The sequence below is a fragment of the Pecten maximus genome, chromosome 6 (assembly GCF_902652985.1).
Source record: "Pecten maximus chromosome 6, xPecMax1.1, whole genome shotgun sequence".
NCBI lineage: Eukaryota > Metazoa > Mollusca > Bivalvia > Pectinida > Pectinidae > Pecten > Pecten maximus.
Window position 1 is genome coordinate 9,319,875 of NC_047020.1, and position 16,631 is coordinate 9,336,505.

The following is a 16,631-nucleotide window of genomic DNA, read 5'->3' on the forward strand; positions in this document are numbered from 1 at the left end:
AGTATTGATAAATTTCATAACACAATATAGGGCAAGGCAGAATATACTTTAATAAGTCTTTGGCAGATGATTCATTACTACAGTAACATGTCAGTAGAACGACTATATTTACAGTCCTTTCCCCTATACTTTGTCGTAGATTAGTTATCATGATTTTTAAAATAAGGATTATAATTATTTGCTATAACCGGCAGTGATTCAGATACAATACAATCGTTGTTTTCCTGCCCTACGTTCGTTAGGCGTTGTTCCCTAGATCTGTGTGTTGGATATGCGTTGATCCCCTGACCTGCGTATTAGAAATGCGTTGTTAACGAGACCTGTCTGTTAGATATGCGTTGTTCCAGAGATCTGTGTGTTAGAGTTGCGGTGTTCCTGAGACCTGTTTATTAGATATGTGTTGTTCCAGAGATCCTGTCTGTTAGATATGCGTTGTTTCCGGGACCTTTCTGTTAGATATGCGTTGTTTCCGAGACCTTTCTGTTAGATATGAGTTGTGTCTCAGACGTGTGTTAGGTATGCATTGTTCCCCAGACTTGTGTGTTAGGTAGGCGTTGTTCCCTATACCTGTGTGTTAAGTATGCATTGTTCCCCAGACCTGTGTGTTAGGTAGGCGTTGTTCCCTATACCTGTGTGTTAGGTAGGCGTTGTTCCCTATACCTGTGTGTTAGGTAGGCGTTGTTCCCTATACCTGTGTGTTAGGTAGGCGTTGTTCCCCAGACCTGTGTGTTAGGTAGGCGTTGTTCCCCAGACCTGTGTGTTAGATAGGCATTGTTCCCTATACCTGTGTGTTAGGTAGGCGTTGTTCCCTATACCTGTGTGTTAAATATGCGATGCTCCACAGACCTGTGTGTTAGATAGGCATCGTTGATAGCACTGGTTACCAGTGAGTGAGATCAGATCATGTGGACGGACAAACGGTCAGATAGAACTCATCGATAATGGGCTATCGATCAATAGTAGTCAGCCTGTTTAGTTATCAGACTCGTACATAAGTGGACATACAATATACCGTATCTTTATTAATTATGAAACTGCATTTAATGATTTCAACGATCGATTTATATCTACAGACCACCCAGTATAATACTTTTCCAGAACTTCCAAGACAAAACAAAACTGACTTCTTTTCCTTTCATTCTAAAAAGTATTTAGAATATGTTTTTTTCTCTGATATAGTTTGAGTCCAAACCATATCCATAGGCAATAACATCTTTTTTAATATAATACTCTCTACTACAAAAGACTGGTAGACTGTATTTCCTTTAACATATCCTCATTCAACAGTTATAATTCACCCAATGCTTATGTATACAACGGATTATTTACATGTTTGTATTATCAATATACACAACAGCAGGCCATTTTGCACACACTCACGTGCTAAGTCTACTCTGAATTAAGGGCGGATAATTCAATATTATAGATATAGGCAACTTCAATGTGTCGTGTAATGAATCCAAAGTGTTATGTTATCACCTGGGGTACAATTCAATAATACGAACTGGATATTACTATGGATTTGTATCTACTGTCCTATACTACTAGTCGGTAGACGTTCACAGACAATGGGTATGTCTGTTAAATATCGGCCACTTTGAATTACAATGTAACTTAAACACATGTAGCGGTAATATTAAAATAAAACGTAATGAAGTGATTTTACCTGAACATCAATTTACTATTTAACGGTATTAATCATTTACTATTATCGATCAAAGCATTTAATGAAATGATTTTATGTTTTATATCACTTTGAGACGAATGAAGGACTATTTGTTCATCATAAAAACCAAATATATTAAATAAAAAAAAACCTAATTCAATTAACATTTAAAACATGCGAATTTTCTTTTTCACTACTGAGCCGATTCGTGTGCCGTCCTATACTAATCACATCAAACAGCTGATATATAGCATGTAAAAATGTGTTTCATTTCAACATATCCCTTGTATGCTTAAAGTAAATAAGTTTGTCTCTATAAGTTTGTATATATTACCTGTATTATAAACATACATCGCAATCGCTTTATTAACTGGATGTGTAGCCAACCGTCGACGATTTGACGTCACAGACACAAAAAGACATAAATACCATCCATGGAAATCGAAGCTACAAGAAATCAGCGGCGGGGCTGATAATTCGATTTAGATTAATTTTAAGTGCAGTGTCAATATTATGGTGAAGGGAAATCAATGAAAGCCGCATTGTCTGTGTGATAATTGGTTCTATGATGGTGTACTGTGATTTATGTGGCGGAGATTGGTGTCCGCGGTACAAGTGTGCTCGACCTTTCTCTGGTTCCAGCATGTATTAAACACGGAATATACTAGTAATATATATATTTACTTAAATAAGCAGGTGTCTTAATGTACATAAAGTTAATGTTAACAGCTATTCAGCGTTCACCTATAACACACGAGGTGGTGAGTTAGTTATATTACAATGTGTTATAACTGTAGATCCGCCCTTTGGTTTAGTACATTTTAGCGTAGATAGTGTAGGAAGAGAATTTTATTCGCCTAGCATTGGACGGTAAACGTTCTCAACGGATAAACCTTAGTTTTAACACTTGTCATCAAAATGAAACTGTTTTCACAGAAAAAGATAATTTTCTTTGCAAACATAAGGCCTGAACCTTCTTCATGTTTTAATATAGATCAGACAAATGAGAATGTATTCACTAATTTACATCTGCCATATCACAACATAAAATCACATCTGACAAGATGACATAATACTTAATATGCTACATATATCAGTTATATCAGTTAATAACATTTAATGCTAATTATTTATTTAGTTGTTTACTCTATTCAGCTCGATGTCATTCCTAAAGATTAGGGACAAAATCAAAGACGTCGTACATTCAGATCAGAAAATAAAATAAAATAAACATATATAAATAAAATCTAAAAAAACCTACCTTGAAACAACAATCCTGGCAATATGTCTACATGTCACCTTTCTTCAAAACGTTGATATACAAACTTACGATCCCATCAAATATATCTGATTGAACTTGACAGGCATTTTATCCAAAGCTTGGATCTACTTCATAAACTCAACAAAAAGGCACTATAAGGTACTTAATGATCATTTTACAATGTGTTGAATGCTTGAAATCCAATATGAAAATACTGTTCATATTTTTTGTACGAGTTTTCCTTTTCTGGTAATCCTTACAGATGCCAATCGCCAAAAATCGTATAATGTATCAAAGCAGGCCTTTTTTTTTGGCCTGGTAAGTTTTAGATGCAGCATTCCAAATGTTTAGTAGTGAACCAGAAAATCATATATTCCAACTATCAGATGACAGGCAGTGACCGCGTACAATCCTCACTAAATGTCCATAGATGGATCCGCCGTCTGAGTGTAACATAGAATAGTCATGAGGTCCGAAACCTGTTGAGGCCTACACTAACCCTCTACGGTATTCCATATGCTATCAAAGTCGATTATATTGCATCTTAATCACAAGTCAATCTTACTACTGATCAATGAGTATCTACCATTATTTATCAGCAGGAACAGGTCACATGACGCCAATATCACCAGCCCACATGCCCTACGGAGGAGTCCGACATCACCTAATCAACCCTGTTCGGAATGTGTCGTGCAGGCGAATATTTATTTTTACATTGCCAATATGCCGGGAGGTGAGTTACCGGCCATGTCCTATAACAATAACACCAAACCCTTTCATTTGAGACCTTATCGTGCTACATGCACATTGATTCCTTTACATAATTCATTTGCAAGCAAGATTTTATGTTGCTTAAAGTATCATAAACATGTACATCGCGCTCCAGATCATTCTGGTACGTACACAACCTTTACCTGATAATGCACGTCACTCGAACTTTACACAAGGCAGTTACGTACATGCGACATGGCATAATAGAGCTACCTTTTTATACATACAAGGCAAGTATACGTATGGTGATCCCCCAATGGACTGGTACACTTAAAGGGTTAACCATTGACAACGGCTTTGCAGTGTGTATTATGTATGGATATCGAACTCTAAGTGGGTTGAGTAATAAAGGCTATATGCCTACAAATACACTTTGTATGCTCTGAGTGTCAAAAATATATTTTAATGTACTTTTTGTTTACACGTTAAGAGAGCGAAATACATCCTTAAAACGAGTAACATGATAAATGATACCATATAATTTATAAAAAATGTATCATTACTGACCCAGGTTATTTCGTCACATTTCTATACGGTCCAGATAACGAATATAGAATGAGTATGCTTGTTAACGTGCATTGAGACTGATCCATTCATACTACAACAGAAAGGAACGATCGACATAGCGGAAGTTACCGAACCAGAGGCACGCTTAACGTTTACTTATATAATGAAAACCATAAAGACAAAGTGTATGTAGGTATTTTTTTCTCTGTATGACTACTAGCATTTATGAGTTAAATAATAGAACACGGATAAGTTAATACCCCTAACACTATTAACCTACACATTCCCCATCTATCAAACTTTCTATATTGAACCTATGTCAGTTCATCTGTGTTTATCTAATACTATCGTTTGTAAATATGTGAAGTTAAATATGATACCATTAACACAAAAACTCATATATTCTCACTTTGTAGCTGACACCTGAAGGTAATTACCATACATTCCAGGTAAACACTACTTTAAAGTGTTGTATTGAACCAATGAAAACACGCATTGTTTAAAGCTAAACAGATATCGATATGGTGTCTGGCTTGGTCTCTTTCTGCATACACCTCTGGAGCATTGATTGTAAAATGTGGATCACAATTAATTGATTGATACCGCGCAACTAGTTTAAAGTAAGGTAATCATTTGGGATGTTAGCGCCTTTTTCGGTAATTTCAGTGCGATAACTTAAAGCTATAGACATTAAAATTGATGCTTCCCTAAGTACATCACATGCATTATGTCTATGTAACGTGTCAGTGATTTCAACCGGGTATTAAGGTTGAATGTAGCTCTAAAGATCAGTGGATATAGGCTAGGGTAGGTATAGTATGCACTGTAATGCCAAGATTGGCAATGAGGACATTTCTGAGTAGAAATTTAATACTAAAGAACTAACGAAAATAATAGTGCCTCTCCACTACATTGAGCGGGACGGGTCAACAGCAGAAACACGTCATAGAACGGAGAAATGAGCAGAGTTAGGTAGGGGAACTCTGGATATTGTGAAGGACAGACGTAAAGCATAAAAACATGAAACAAATAAGACTTTAAAGAAATCAATGATCCGTCATGAAGCGTCCTGACTGTCCTTGATTCTGATTAAAACAGTGTTATATCAAACGTGATGACGCATATGTATCACGGGTTACATTTTCGTACAATGGTATGTATTACCTGTAACACAGACAACCTTACCTTTAACAATAGGTTATACTATCCAGTACAATCTTGCTGGATGAATTATGAGTACACTTTACTTATATGTAGTACGGGAGAGTAATCTCCTCGCGTGAATGTCTGAGATGTACCAATTCTCTGGTTGACCACGTCCAATTATACTGCCATTTACAGGGCATTAGGGAGGCGCTGCTTACATCACGGCAGGTGTGGAAATGGCTGATTAAGGCTGGCCAGTAGATCGATCCCGGGACGTAGCTATCTGGTCCAAATCCCAGGCTACAAAGTGTTATATTTCCGCTTTGTTATAGCCAGTCAACTTGTCAGGGTATACAGAAGGGTTGCCGTCCACAACTCTACCATCGGCAAATAACGCACAAAGAGACATACCTCATCAGTATATCACAACTCTACCATCGGCAAATAACGCACAAAGAGACATACCTCATCAGTATATCACAGCTCTACCATCGGCAAATAACGTACAAAGGGGGCATACCTCATCAGTATATCACAGCTCTACCATCGGCAAATAACGTACAAAGGGGGCATACCTCATCAGTATATCACAGCTCTACCATCGGCAAATAACGCACAAAGGGGACACACCTCAGAATAAATCACAACTCTACCACCGGCAAATAACGTACAAAGGGGACACACCTCAGAATAAATCACAACTCTACCATCGGCAAATAACATTCACATGGTCATATCACCATACGTCGGAACGCTACCATCGGCAAATAACGTATACAGGGGCATACCTCAGTATATCACAACGCTACCATCGGCAAATAACGTATACATGGGCATACCTCAGTATATCACAACTCTACCATCGGCAAATAACGTATACAGGGGGCATACCTCAGTATATCACAACTCTACCATCGGCAAATAACGTATACAGGGGCATACCTCAGTATATCACAACTCTATCATCGGCAAATAACGTATACAGGGGCATACCTCAGTATATCACAACTCTATCATCGGCAAATAACGTATACAGGGGCATACCTCAGTATATCACAACTCTATCATCGGCAAATAACGTATACAGGGGCATACCTCAGTATATCACAACTCTATCATCGGCAAATAACGTATACAGGGGCATACCTCAGTATATCACAACTCTATCATCGGCAAATAACGTATACAGGGGGCAGTATATAACAACTTTAACATCGGCAAATAATATTCACATCGACATATCACCGTACATCGGAACGCTACCATCGATACATAACTTACACAGAGGTCAATTAATTCCATTACGTATATGTATTACCAATACTCAACATACACAGAGTACGAAAACAACAGAAACTGCCGGCATTATAACAAAACCATAATTCAATCCCAATAACGATCAATCGAAACCAAAATACGAACAAATATAGGAAGGTACAAGGAAAATAGATAAATGTCGTCTGGTGTTACGGAAGGGTAGGCCACGCCACCCGTCACATATATGTAGGTCAAATCGGGGCCAAGTTATAGCCACCCGTAACATATCTAGGTCAATTCGGGGCCAAGTCACATATCTAGGTCAAACCGGGGTCAAGTCACATATCTAGGTCAAATTGGGGTCACATTCTCTCAATTAAAACTAGGGAAGTGACAACGCAGCATATAAAGGAAACATCGAACACGTCTGACGTCATATATCACAAAGAAATATACTGTTTCCAATTACCTTTCCAATGCTATTCATCAACCTAAATGTCTAGAAACCTAGTGCGTGTTGTTAATGCTTCCGCGTCAGCAGTCAAGTCGACAGCTGTCACAGAAATTGCGATAATGGGACTTTGATTATAGAATAAACTTTGGCACGAAAAGACCGTTGGTAGTGGAAGCAGTGACATTGCTATATAGAAATGGAAATCGCGTTTATCCTAGTTATAATCTGTCCCTGATGGGTACGATGTAAGTAAAGGTCCACGTAAGTCGCTGATTGGTAAGATGTAAGTAAAGATCCAGGTAAGTCGCTGATGGGTACAATGTTGGTAAAGGTCAAGGAAGGTCATTGTTGAGTACAATGTTAGTAAAGGTCAAGGTAGGTCGCTGATGGTGAAGAGGTTATAGTGTCGTTGATTTTAAGTTGTACACACGATGTATATAATGAAGAGCTATTACAAAGGTTACAAATGACTAAGTGCCTGTTCCTAGGGAGACAGCACGACATGGTGCACCACAACGAGGGAACAAATATTCAGGGAGACAGTATTGTGTATAACATAGCAATGGGGGACACATGGCTATTTAGGGAGACCGCATGGCGTGTGGCACGACAACGACGGACACAAATATTTATAGAGACCGGATGGCGTGTGGCATGACACTGAATGGGGGCCACATAAATATTTAGGGATACCGCATGGCGTATTGCATGACATAGAGGGAGGCAAATATGTAGGAAGACGTCATGGCGTGTGACATGACAACGAGGGACACAAACATTCAGTATGACAGGATGGCGTATGGCATAGCATTGAGGGACACATAAATATTCAAAGAAACAGCATGACACTGAATGGGTGCCACATATATTTTAGGGAGACGGCAGGCGTGAGGCATGACAAGGAAGGACACAAATATTTATAGAGACCGCATGGCGTATTGCAAGACATGGAGGGAGGCAAATATTTAGGCGTGTGACAGACAACGAGGGACACAAATATTCAGTAAGACAGGATGGCGTATGGCATAGCATTGAGGGACACATAAATATTCAAAGAAACAGCATGACACTGAATGGGTGCCACATATTTTTTTAGGGAGTGGGCATGGCGTGTGGCATGACAAGGAAGGACACAAATATTTATAGAAACAGCATGGCGTGTGGCAAGACACTGAATGGGGGCCACATACATATTATAGAGACGGCATGGCGTATTGCATGGCAAAGAGGGACATAAATATTTAGGGAGACAACATGGCGTGTGGTATGACAGGGAAGGACACAAGCTTTTAGGGAGACAGGAGGACGTGCCCTGACAATAAGAGACACATAAATACTTTGAGAGACAAAAAGCTTGTCAGTTACAGGAGGAGGAAATGTACATGCGAATTCCACATTTGGACACGATAGTTTAACACTCAACATCCTATCTTTGAACTCCAGCAAGTTGTATGCATAACGTTTGAATTTATTTGATTTTCTATATATAACATAGATGACCATATTGTTTAAGTATGTGCCAAGAAACTTAAAAATATTAGAAGGCATATCATTTACACCAAACTTCCTTGGGGTATAACATAGCCTGTGTGAGTATTTGTATAGTTTGTATTTTAGTTAAGTATGTATTGTACATTGGTCTACTATGTCCTCATGGCCGATACCACAAGGTTTCATTAATAGATAATGAGGCGATCCTCGAACTGTATATAGGACTTATGTGATTTCAATATCATGAAATGATAAGCGTTAAAGGTACATAATGTATTTGCCATTCCTATAAGGTGGTAATCATATATAAAGATAGTGTATTTCAAGATATTTAATAATCCTAATATATATTTAATAAAGTGTATGTCCCTTTGTAATGGAGATAATTCGAGTATATACATTTATCAGAGGTGTAAATATGAACACCATGGTGTTGCTATTTTAAGTTTGTGTTTATTAAACTAGATAACAATCTGAACAGCAATGAATACCGATATAATAACGAAGCCGTAATCTAAACTCAAAATCAACTGAACGAGGATAAAATAAAAAACCAACAAGGTAAATCCGGAGTTAGTCATCTTCTCAAATGGGGGTTAGGGTGGTGACAACGGACAACTGGACAAAGCATCAAACACGTCTGACTTCATATTGCATAATTGCATAAGGACATAAAGATATTTCTAAATTAGATTATGATGTCGAGTATATATCTTAAAAATGTAATGTTAACATCTTGTCTGAGAAATGATGCATTTATAATAATGCTTATGTTTTATTCTCTCGCCTTATCTTTAAACGGTAGTTAAATTATTAGCGCAATGTATGCTTACGAAAACTTAAAACAGCGGTTGAACGTTTGTCCTTGATTGTAGTATATTCTTTAATACTGTATTTCTATAGTTATCATGTTATCATACTTTTGTCTTTACGCAATGCAACGGGTAAGCTCCCTTTATCATATACAAAGTAAACAGGCAAGTTAACTATATGTAGCGGATTTGATTGGCTACTTTACGTATAGCGGTGTAAATAGATTGTCACACATGAGCACAATATAGTGTCACTAAAGACCTTTGTTTCCTGCCAATTTTGGCTACGATGATTTAAGTTTTAAAAACGAATTTACGCAACCCGTCCGTTTTCTACCCCTGTAATTCTGCCTGTATTGTATATTATGTAGTCATCAACATGTCATTTAAAACCAAGCAGACTTTGACAACCTGGGTGAAATGAATGAACCAGGAAGCATAACGGTTATTCAAGTAACATAGAAAATGTATTTTGAATATAATCAGTGTTCGGCATTATTATTATTATTGTATCATGATTGGACTGAAAACTTTTCTTGGCACAAACAGACAAGCATTTTCATGTCATTTCAGGTCGAATTCAGGTCAATTTCATGGAAAATGTTCAGGTTAAATTGACCTCAAAAGTGCAAAATACTCAATTCATGTCAAGAAATTGACCTGAATTTGACATGAAATTTTATCTGAATTCATATAATATTTTCAGGTCAAATTGACCTGTATGTCAACACAATTGCGATGTAAATATTGTACAAGTATTTTGTCAAATAATTCATGTATACAGTCGATCTTTAATCCCAGCACAAGGTAATTTTATCCACAAATAATATGTGCATGTATAACTTATTTTATTGGTAACCTGAGTAGCAAGGTTATATTCTTATCCTGCTGTAACAATATGGCTTGATTGATACATCTGGGCACACCTGATGAATCTTTCAGTGTTACGTTCCCAGGATATGGCGAGGTGTCCTGAGTCATGAGTACACTATACTGGGTCAGAGGGATATTGGTGTTAACGTTGAGCTGTATAGCCCAGAGAGTGACACGCTTTATAGGGTATTAGTCCATATCTAAATACTGGAAGATTATGATTATATTTGTATGTATTAGGTACAAATCTTTAAATCCCAGAGATATTTATACATTTTAATTCTGGATCTAACGTCGACTGATAGTCGACCCTGTTGAGAGTGGATATTACTGGTTGTGCAGATACCAATATGTGAGCATCTCACCTGCTGCTACCTGTAAACAAGGTTGATCCTTTGTACGTGAAGTATGCACACCCTAAGAATGACTAAAACCCCCAATTCTTTCATTGCACCAACGGGCAGAAAAATGCTGAGATGTCGTCTAGCTGCTTAAATGATACATGCATTTTTAAGCAAAGGCCCAAAACCAAAGAAAACCTAGCAATGTTCTTTGATTGTATTGTCTGTGTTTAAGATTGTTTGTCACTCTACTCCGACATTAACAATTTCTGACTCGCGTTTTTCATACCATACCATACCATACCATACCATCCATTTCATTCTTTTTCATTTTTTGATTCCATGTATAAAAATACGGCACTGAGTCCGTTGTATAGGACCTCTGTAGATTCTGTATCGGTAAACAAACTTTACACAATACGCCCACCATTGACAAATATGTAAACGTGAAATATATTTCCATTATCGATACTTAGAAACTGTGAGATAATACGCTTTCTGACATAGTCCTAAGCAATACGGTACCGACATAGTCCTAAGTAATAATTACAGTACCAACATAGTCCTAAGTAATAATTACGGTACTGACGTAGTCCTAAGTAATAATTACGGTACTGACGTAGTCCTAAGTAATAATTACGGTACAGACGTAGTCCTAAGTAATAATTACGGTACAGACGTAGTCCTAAGTAATAATTACGGTACTGACATAGTCCTAAGTAATAATTACGGTACAGACGTAGTCCTAAGTAATAATTACGGTGATGACATAGTCCTAAGTAATAATTACGGTAGTGACATAGTCCTAAGTAATAATTACGGTATTGACATAGTCCTTAGTAATAATTACGGTATTGACATAGTCCTTAGTAATAATTACGGTACTGACATTGTCCTAAGTAATAATTACGGTACTGACATAGTCCTTAGTAATAATTACGGTACTGACATAGTTATAAGTAATAATTACGGTACAGACATAGTCCTTTGTAATAATTACGGTACTGACATAGTTATAAGTAATAATTACGGTACAGACATAGTCCTTTGTAATAATTACGGTACTGGCATAGTCCTAAGTAATAATTACGGTACAGACATAGTCCTAAGTAATAATTACGGTAGTGACATAGTCCTAAGTAATAATTACGGTAGTGACATAGTCCTAAGTAATAATTACGGTACTGACATAGTTATAAGTAATAATTACGGTACTGACATAGTCCTAAGTAATAATAACGGTACTGGCATAGTCCTAAGTACTAATAACGGTACTGACATAGTCCTAAGTAATAATAACGGTACTGGCATAGTCCTAAGTAATAATTACGGTACTGACATAATCCTAAGTAATAATTACGGTACTGACATAGTTATAAGTAATAATTACGGTACCGACATAGTCCTAAGTAATAATTACGGTATTGACATAATCCTAAGTAATAATTACGGTACTGACATAGTCCTACGTAATAATTACGGTACTGACATAGTCCTAACTAATAATTACGGTAGTGACATAGTCCTTAGTAATAATTACTGTACTGACATTGTCCTAAGCAATAATTACGGTACCGACATTGTCCTAAGCAATAATTACTGTTCTGACATTGTCCTAAGCAATTATTACGACACGACATTGTCCTAAGCAATAATTACGGTACTGACATAGTCCTTAGTAATAATTACGGTACTGACATAGTCCTTAGTAATAATTACGGTACTGACATAGTCCTAAGTAATAATTACGGTACTGACATAGTTATTAGTAATAATTACGGTACTGACATAGTCCTAAGTACTAATAACGGTACTGATATAGTCCTTAGTAATAATTACGGTACTGACATTGTCCTAAGCAATAATTACGGTACTGACATAGTCCTAAGTAATAATTACGGTACAGAGATAGTCCTTAGTAATAATTACGGTACTGACATAGTCCTTAGTAATAACTACGGTACTGACATAGTCCTAAGTAATAATTACGGAACTGACATAGTCCTAAGTAATACTTACGGAACTGACATAGTCCTAAGTAATAATTACGGTACTAACATAGTCCTAAGTAATAATTACGGTACTAACATAGTCCTAAGTAATAATTACGGAACTGACATAGTCCTAAGTAATAATTACGGTACTGACATAATCCTAAGTAATAATTACGGTAGTGACATAATCCTAAGTAATAATTACGGTACTAACATAATCCTAAGTAATAATTACGGTACTGACATAGTCCTTAGTAATAATTACGGTACTGACATAATCCTAAGTAATAATTACGGTACTGACATAATCCTAAGTGATAATTACGGTATTGACATAATCCTAAGTAATAATTACGATACTGACATAGTCCTTAGTAATAATTACGGTACTGACATAATCCTAAGTAATAATTACGGTACTAACATAATCCTAAGTAATAATTACGGTACTAACATAATCCTAAGTAATAATTACGGTACTGACATAGTCCTAAGTAATAATTACGGTAGTGCCATAGTCCTTAGTAATAATTACGGTACTGACATAATCCTAAGTAATAATTACGGTACTAACATAATCCTAAGTAATAATTACGGTACTAACATAATCCTAAGTAATAATTACGGTACTGACATAATCCTAAGTAATAATTACGGTAGTGACATAATCCTAAGTAATAATTACGGTACTAACATAATCCTAAGTAATAATTACGGTACTGACATAGTCCTTAGTAATGATTACGGTACTGACATAATCCTAAGTAATAATTACGGTACTGACATAATCCTAAGTGATAATTACGGTATTGACATAATCCTAAGTAATAATTACGATACTGACTTAGTTATAAGTAATAATTACGGTACTGACATAGTCCTAAGTAATAATAACGGTACTGACATAATCCTAAGTAATAATTACGGTACTTAGATAGTCCTAAGTAATAATAACGGTACTGGCATAGTCCTAAGTAATAATTACGGTAGTGCCATAGTCCTAAGTAATAACTACGGTAGTGACATAATCCTAAGTAATAATTACGGTACTGACATAGTCCTAAGTAATAATTACGGTATTGACATAGTCCTAAGTAATAATTACGGTAGTGCCATAGTCCTAAGTAATAACTACGGTAGTGACATAATCCTAAGTAATAATTACGGTACTGACATAGTCCTAAGTAATACGGTAATGTAATAGTTAAACTCGCTCATTCAATAGGCTAGTTATAAAGTATCATCCCACTCCACTACGGTCTGAGTAAATAGCCATGTTAATAAACAAATATATGGGATGTTTGTGTTAATACTGATGTGTATCAATGCTATACAAATCGACATGTTACATAGAATATAACATTTAATGATACCTATGTCCCCATGTTGTTGTTGTTGGTGGCTGTAAGTGTCTGAACATGTAAATATATTCAGATTTTTTTTGTTTCTTTGAGAAATTACACCATTGTTGGCAGTTTGAAGTGATTTTGTTACATGCAACAACTTGTTGATAATTGTTTATAAAATATTAACCATAACCTCGATATTTGAATAATGTTTCATACGTTTCATACAATGTACTTGAATACACAGATAAGCCACTTCCTGGAGTCACATACATTATGTAACTATATAAATCATTTCTGTCATCCATTGGTCATGATTGAGAATAGGCAGTAATTTACAACTTTTACAATATCTGTCTTTGATCTTCTTCAATTAAAAATGCTCTCATTTGTTTCATGCAAGATTCGCAAGAGAGATAAAACCCTATAAAGTGGAGATGATATTCCTATAGAAAAATACTTCTGACAAACGGGCTTCATTTATCATGAATATTTATTCTTGTACTATAACATAAAGAATTGCTTTGATAAACAATTAGATAATGCACTTGATAGCACGATATTGTATATACATACCGGTACAATGTACATGTATAACACGAGTTATCTTGACTTGGGCAACATGTACCATGATGACTGATATACACAAAATAATCAGTAGATTTCGGATGTAAAATATTCGTCTTTGTGACATCAAAAGCCGGGGTCGAGTACATTTTTTTTTCTGGCGCCGGTGCTTTAGTATAAAATAAAATATAGCTGTGCGTGTTTGTGTTTTGAATTTCAATGTGAAATGGCATTTTACATTGCTTTATTATTTTTTAATTACTCTCCAGCTTTAATTGAATTGCACAATGTCGTTATTCATTAGCTTTTAGCTATTGCAATGAGGTCAAAATCGATCTAAACGTTGTTATTAAGAAAGGAGCTTTATACAGGTAAATACAAAGGCGTCTGTCACCTGTTGGTACCTTTATGTAATTACAGGTAAACCGTACCCCAAGTCACACGTTTTATTTCTTTACACCTGTCATGTTATCGCTTGATTGGATTTTGATAGCATTATCAAAAACACTTAAATATAAAATACAGATAGATTATCTCCGATTTAAAGTGACATACACAGATATCCAAGATTGGTCCCGGAAGTTTACAGGTTCAATCACGACTTTATCGTTTACAAGTGTTCAGCTTTTTTATGTAAACGTTCTGTTCTATCCTGATATGAACACTGTCTTCTCCACCTTGTTACCGTTCACGTGTTAGAGCCGTGCACTACAGGGTCAGACGCTTCTTGTCTTCACTGCCTTTAGGGTAACATCAGTACTTACCCTGCATCCTAAGTCTAATTTAAGTGGCAGACATACTTACCCTGCATGCTATGTCTAACTTAAGTGACAGAAATACTTACCCAGCATACTATGTCTAAATCAAGTGACAGAAATACTTACCCAGCATACTATGTCTAAATCAAGTGAATGAAATACATTTACTTACCAGCATACTATGTCTAATTTTATGAACAGTGTACATAATATATATCCCTATATCATGTCCCTCTAATGTCATAAAAATGATATCAGATATACCTCAATATCTTAACATGTTTTGGTCCAGTTTGATTTATTAAGTTCCCTTCGGAATTCCCAGGCATCACTGACGATATTCATTTTATCGTAAACACCGCGCTGGTACTATAGTGTAAATGTACTTTAGGACTAAGATTCACTTATGTGGTCTGCACGGCCTTCATATCAAAATATACACATGTACATTTATATATATGTGTAATTGTTATAACCCTAAAATCAATAAATCTGTATAACTACATCGATATTATTGTTTTTGAATTCATTTCTCTAACTTTTCAGGGAAATTGTAATGTTTAATATCAGGATCTAAATAAAAGAGGCATACAACCTGTAAATAAATGTAGTAGTATAGCTGATATCGATACATAATATACAGACCGTTATTACCTGAGTTTAAACACAATCATGTTTACAAGACGACCGAGTACAACTGGTAATTGTGGACATAGGTAAATGTACTTAAGGTTATATACAACGCTAAACAAACGGGTCATTGTGTCGGGTGGTTTATGTATAACACATGGATGCATTTACTTAGAAAACGATAGGCTGTAGTTTACAACAAAATCAAACCTGTTTTTGGTCATATTAAACAGATCAGTCTTACCTTGATCGCCAGCAGACATCCAAATCTTCAGATATAGCATCCCAAACACATCGCATAATCATTGGAATCGAAAGCAGTGAGAATCTGACGAAGACATACCCGTAGTACATGAGCGGGCGATACCTATACGATAACCAATTCACTGTCCTGTCACGCTATCGTTTGTAATACCTACTTTTCTATCGTAAAGTACACGGGCACTACTCGCTGTCAACAAACACACACATATAACGGAGCGGATATGGACAACTTTCTACCTCTAAACCTTGATCTGGCTGCTGGGACATAGTACTGGTTTGTGTATTGGTGTACTACGGATTTAAATGTCCTACTTTATAAATACGCCCGACACGATATCGGATCCCTAACGCCTGTTGAATGACTAACATGTTTGAAAAGTTGATAAAACGTGTTTGATTTTACTAAGATGTCATGTATACGATTCGTCATATAAAAGATATCTTTTCGGTGCGAGAATCTGATAGAAACAGCATAGCTCTTACTACATTTAGC

At 36.2% G+C, this 16,631-nt stretch overlaps 1 protein-coding gene across 3 annotated transcripts in view; it reads right to left on the reverse strand.

Annotated features, from left to right (window-relative positions):
- LOC117328896 (hyaluronan mediated motility receptor-like) overlaps nucleotides 1–16,409 on the reverse strand; it is a 38,518-nt gene extending 22,109 nt beyond the window's left edge. Inside the window, exon 1 of one of the 3 annotated variants that reach the window (XM_033886503.1) lies at nucleotides 16,119–16,409. The gene's annotated coding sequence lies outside the window, so the exon portion shown is untranslated. Of the gene's footprint in view, nucleotides 1–2,927; nucleotides 3,204–5,390; nucleotides 5,488–16,118 lie in introns of those variants that run through there. The other 2 variants (XM_033886504.1, XM_033886505.1) reach the window with 2 other exon arrangements.
- Nucleotides 16,410–16,631: the final 222 nt, after the last annotated feature.